We start from the raw sequence: 6125 nt of genomic DNA, 5'->3' as shown, positions 1-6125 counted from the left end.
GCCAGTGTGCAGTGTTAGGGGCGGTGCCAGGGTTCCAGGGTGCAGCATTGGGGCGTTGCCAGGGTGCCATGGCACAGTGCCAAGGGACTGGCTCCCCCTCTTTTCCATGTCGGGCGCGCAGGGTGGGTGATTTCTTTGTTTTTAAATTACCGATCAGGGCGCCATCACGGGATTCCTAGCATCGGCAGCTTTTTCGGGCCCCGCTCTACCAGCCCGACGTCATGGGCCACGGCTGCAGGTTTGCTTTGCACACCGTGCTGCACAATGAGGTGAGAAATGTCGGCTGTGCAGCCAGCGAGCCTCACGCTGGCCTCCTTGCCTCAGTCAGTACTCTTCAAAGAAGGAATATTCTACTGAGTGGGATTCATCTGCACAGAGCAAACTTGGACACAGTGCTCAAAGGGTTTGAGAAGAAGCCACAGGGGAATAGTTACTGCCTGACAGGGAATAGTTACTGCCTGATAGGGAATAGTTACTGCCTGATAGGGAATGGGGACATCAGAAGACATTTCTTTCCCCAAAGAGTGGTGAGAATGTGGAACTTGCTGCCGAAGGGAGTGCTTTAAGAAAATAGTCTGGAAACAACTAAGTGGAAATTAGACAAACACATGATGGAGAAGGAAATAGAGAGTTAGATGCCATAAGGTGGGAGGATGCTCGAGTGGAACAGAAGCACGGACTGGCTGGGCCGAATGGCCTGTTTCTCTGCCATTTATTCTGTGATAGAATCTCCAAAAAAAAAGGAACTTGGCACTTGCCCCTGAGAAAGGTGGAACAATGTGGCGACACTGGTCTCCATCACCTGGAAATTTCCTACTCTATCTTTTCTGAATTGTTCTGCACAGACATTCCCATCGGCAATGAGGGAACAGCGCTCAGTGTTCACCTCACTATCAGCTGCCACTGTGATGATATGCATAAAGCAAGTTTGTACATAATGTGATGCATGACCTCCGACCACTAGGTGGCAGAGTAACCCCACCATGTGACCCTGTGGCTGGGGAGTTGGGAGTAGGTCGTGTTGGAGGATAGGCATATTTTGCAGTAGCTCTACAGTACTTAATTAGTGTTAGTAGCTTATTATTTTATTTATCCTAGATATCTTTATCAAACAGTTGTTTCATAATAAATTATTTCTACTCAATGTTTTGTAGTTCATCATTCACTTCGGACAGTCTACAGAACATGACAGCCCCAGAGTTTTCATGTTTCTTGGGCCAGGCACTTGCTCTGGTCGGACACCTGATTCAGCCTGGCATCCTCCACAGATGATCCGTGGCATCTGTGAGCAGAGTAAGAAGTCTTACAACACCAGGTTAAAGTCCAACAGGTTTGTTTCAAACATGAGCTTTCGGAGCATTCACCTGAGGAAGGAGCAGTGCTCCGAAAGCTGGTGTTTGAAACAAACCTGTTGGACTTTAACCTGGTGTTGTAAGACTTCTTACTGTGCTCACCCCAGTCCAACGCCAGCATCTCCACATATGTGAGCAGAGCAAAGACTAGCGAGACCATTCCACTAACCTGAATGTGTTCACTGAACTGAGTTATACAGAGTTCAAACCAGTAAGTTTAAACCAGGAACTATAAATTTGCTTTAAATTATGTTACGGAAAATAAATAAAGATTGGGAAAGTTCAGAAGGGATTAAAAGATGTAAAAGAGACAGACAGGAAAAATAAAATGAAACACTTTGTAAATGATCAACAATAATTAACCTCTGAATCAATGAGACTACACACTTGTAAAATCAGATTTTCAGAGGCAGAGAGGTTGACGGGAACATCTTTAAAAATGATTATTTTCCTGAATGCACCAGAGAATCACAGAAAATACAGTGCAGAAGAGGCCCTTCGGCCCATCGAGTCTGCACCGCCACATGAAACACACCTGACCTACCTATCTAATCCCATTTGCCAGAACTTGGCCCAGAGCCTTGAATGTTGTGACATTAACTTTTTCTTGCCTCTTTAGTGGGAACCTACTTGGTAAGTACCCCAAGTTCATGGAGTCGCATTGATTTCAGTGCAGAAGACTGTTACAGCACAGTACGTGGAGGAGCTGCATTGTTCTACAGCAACCTCTGCATTTCAGCGGTTAAGTGCACATGTGCGGGTACCAGAAATTGCACCCTGATTTATTGAACAGCAGTGAGCACCTCTTCATTGTTCCCAATCCAAAATCCAGACCATTGTATGTTTGATAGCTGTTTTAAGTTGGGAAGATAGATGAGCAATAAAAGAACATAGGAACCAAACTCTGGAGTAATTGCCTGTTTGTTACCAGCAATAAATGCTCCCTTTAAGCTGTGTGGGACAGTACTGTAATCAGGTCTGTGCCACATGGAGAACAGGCTGCGTACAGGAAATGTTTCCTTCGACATACATCCGTGCACCTCCTAGTCAATCACAAAAGGACTGTTCAGTGAAACAAACGCATAGTATACAGAAGATAGAGGCAAACTTTCTAGCAACATCATCACTGGCCAGCACGTAGTACAGTGGTTAGCACTGTTGCTTCACACCACCAGGGTCCCAGGTTCAATTCGTGGCTTGGGTCATTGTCTGTGCGGATTCACACGTTCTTCTCGTGTCTGCGTGGGTTTCCTCCGGGTGCTCCGGTTTCCTCCCACAAGTCCCAAAGGACGTGATGTTCGGTGAATTTGACATTCTGAATTCTCCCTCTGTGTACCCGAACAGGCGCCGGAGTGTGGCGACTAGGGGCTTTTCACAGTAACTTCTTTGCAGTGTTAATGTAAGCCTACTTGTGACATTAATAAAGATTATTGTCAATTTGCATTCATATAGAAATCTTAGTGCAATTAAAAGTCCCAAGATGTTTCAAAGAGTGTATTCAAACAAAAAAAAACTCATGCCGAAAAAGGGGAAATTAGTGGACGTGAACACAGGCTTCGTCAAAACAGTTTAAGGAAGATTTTCTCAGAAGAGAGAGAGGTGGAGGAGTTTAGGGAGAGAATTCCAGAGATTAGAACCTTAATGTCTGAAAGCGTGGCTACCAATGGCGGAGCGATGGAAGTGAGACTTGTTACTGATTGGAACTGACAAATCTTACCTATCGTCAGAAATTGGATTGATTGTTGTTCCATCAATACAATTTCTCATTTTAATTTGAATCAGTGGCAGCTTATTTTTTAAAATTGCCTTCAGCAATGTTTTTCTTTTATAAATTTAGATTACCCAATCCATTTTTTCCAATTAAGCGGCAATTTAACGTGTTCAATCCACCTACCCTGCACATCTTTGGGTTGTTTGGGCGAAACCCACAAACACGGGGAGAATGTGCAAACTCCACACGGAGAGTGACCCAGAGCCAGGATCGAACCTGGGACCTCGGCACCGTGAGGCAGCAGTGCTAACCCACTGCGCCACAGTGTTGCCCTCCTTTAGCAATGTTGACACAAAAGTATTATCCAATCATCCCTTAAAAGCAATCAGGAAAAAAACCATCCTGTTTCAATGTCCGAATCTTTGAGGAGCCACTTATGAAGTGATGCCACAAAATGGGCGGCACGGTAGCACAGTGGTTAGCACTGTTGCGTCACAGCTCCAAAGTCCCAGGTTCGATTCCCGGCTTGGGTCACTGTCTGTGTGGAGTCTGAACGTTCTCCCAGTGTCTGCGTGGGTTTCTTCCGGGTGCTCCAGTTTCCTCCAACAAGTCCCGAAAGACGTGCTGTTATGTAATTTGGACATTCTGAATTCTCCCACTGTGTACCCGGACAGGAGCGGAGTGTGACGACTAGAGGACGTTCACAATAACTTCATTGCAGTGTTAACATAAGCCTATTTGTGACAATAAAGATTATTATTATTAATAAATCACTGATTTATCAGGTTTCCTGTGCTATCACAGTAACAGTACCTTCCACTGGATTTACAATAATTGCTTTTAATGATAGCTGTCGTGAGATGGACATTCTGTTTGAAGAAGTTTCAAAATCATCATCTCGCTGATTTTTGCAGGACCTCAGGGGAATAAGGCGAACATGTTTGCTCGAATTAAAGAATTACTATCTTCAAAATAGTAGCCATGATGTGGAGATGCCGGTGTTGGACTGGGGTGAGCACAGTAAGAAGTCTTACAACACCAGGTTAAAGTCCAACAGGTTTGTTTCAAACACAAACTTTCGGAGCGTAGCTCCTTCCTCAGGTGAATACTCTGAAAGCTAGTGTTTGAAACAAATCTGTTGGACTTTAACCTGGTGTTGTAAGACTTCTTACTGTGTTCAAAATAGTACTCATCAGTTTAGAGATTTTGGATGTAAAATGAGTAAATATTTTAATGATAGTGTATCAATTCAATAAAAGAGAATTATTTTGAGAAAAAATCTTTGGAGGTGATGGGGTGCACAGCAGCATGGAGTAAAGATTCTGGACAGAATGACCTATTGAGCAACTTGCACACAATAAGGTGCACACAGCTTTCTTCAATAAAGAACAATCAGATAAAAAGAAGGAAGGAAAAGAGGAAGGGAATAAAAGTAAGGATAGATAGCTGAATAAAAGGAAAAAAATAAAGAAGGCGCATTTATATAGTGACTTTCCCCACCTTAAGGTGTTGCCAAGAGCTTTTGTGTTAGACTGAAATCTCAATGGTTGGCCCATTACAGAAGACCGTGAGGTTGTAGCAGATGAGCGAGAGGGAGTTTAAAAAAGAGTTAAAATTATGCCCAGTCTTGTGCGCGAGGGTCAGGAAGATATTTGACCCTGAGGGGCATCACATCAGAGTCCTCACTCAATGCCCAAAGCGTGCAAACTTTACAGCAGAAGTCATTCACCAGTGATGGTTGTAACTCAGCCCTTCTCCGCCAACCCTCATACCTGGCACAGAGACAGTGAAGCCAATTGCAACAGCCCCAAACCATTGCCCTCGCTGAGATTGTTTAATTCAAGACACAGGCCAGGGACAGAGTCTGAGACTGGTTCCCATCTCGGACTGAACCAGTTTCTGGTCATTCCCCTTGCACTTGGCAATTCCTCGCAGGACACAAATAGAGACCGGAGGGTTAGAAATGCATTTCTCCAAAGTAAGGAGACAGGAATTTGGGACAATGAAGATCCTTTTCCAAAGAGAGGACTTCTGTAGTTAAAAAAACAAAATTGATTCAAGTTTGTTGATGGAAGTAAAAGTTCAGCTTTCGGGCTGTGCCCCACTATTTGAACCGTACTTCTGACCATCCCTCCCACCGCTCTTCAGCTCTGTGGTGCACTGCGGGGAACTCACTCTTCACATCCAAGCTGCTGTTGTCTTAATTGCTATCTGATATGGGAAAGATCTCCATTCCTTTAGTCTGTCTGTTAGTTTTAACTGGCCCTGTAATTTAGCTTTGACAACCTCTTCCGCTGGGAAGTAACTGCCACTTTGCGCTGATCTGTTGGTGTCCTAAATATAACAGTTCTGAGGGTGATAGGAGGCTGTGGGCGGAGGGAGATCAGGCTTGGGCTGCAGTTCAGTTGCTGTTTGCGAAAGTAAAAGAGCATAACTCCAATACAAGGACAGAGTAACACGTATACATTACCCCCAGCGATACATGGCACGGTGCCACAGTGGTTAGCAATGCTGCCCAACTGCTCCAGGGACCCAGGCTCAATTCCGACTTGGGGTGACTATCAGTGCGGAGTCTGCACGTCCTCCCCGTGTCTGCGTGGGTTTCCTCCAGTTTCCTCCCACAGTCCAAAGATGTGCAGGTTAGGTGAATTGGCCATGATAAATTGCTCCTTAGTGTCCAAAAAGGTTGGGTGGGGTAAGGGGATCGGGTGGGGGATTGGTTCCTGAATGTGGGTGCTCTTTTGGAAGGTCAGTGCAGACGTGATGTATCGAATGGCTTCTTTCTGCCCTGGAGGGATGCTATGAACTAGCACACCTGCTCCGACATTCAAACAGATCATGTCTGATTTGTACCTGAACACTATTTCCATTGCTTTTCTTATGCAACAAGTTCCATTTTATAGCACCTTTAACCAGGTTCAATACCCCACAGTCCTTCACAGGACCATTGTCAAACAAAATTTCAAACAAAACCACATTTGTACAGGTTTCAAAGGTTTGGTCAAAGGGATAGGTTCTAAAGAGTGTCTTAGAGGAGGAGAGAGAAAGGAGAGGACAGGAGG

This window comes from Scyliorhinus canicula, chromosome 7 (genome assembly GCF_902713615.1).
Source record: "Scyliorhinus canicula chromosome 7, sScyCan1.1, whole genome shotgun sequence".
Classification (NCBI taxonomy): Eukaryota; Metazoa; Chordata; class Chondrichthyes; order Carcharhiniformes; family Scyliorhinidae; genus Scyliorhinus; species Scyliorhinus canicula.
This window is presented reverse-complemented; position numbering follows the sequence as displayed.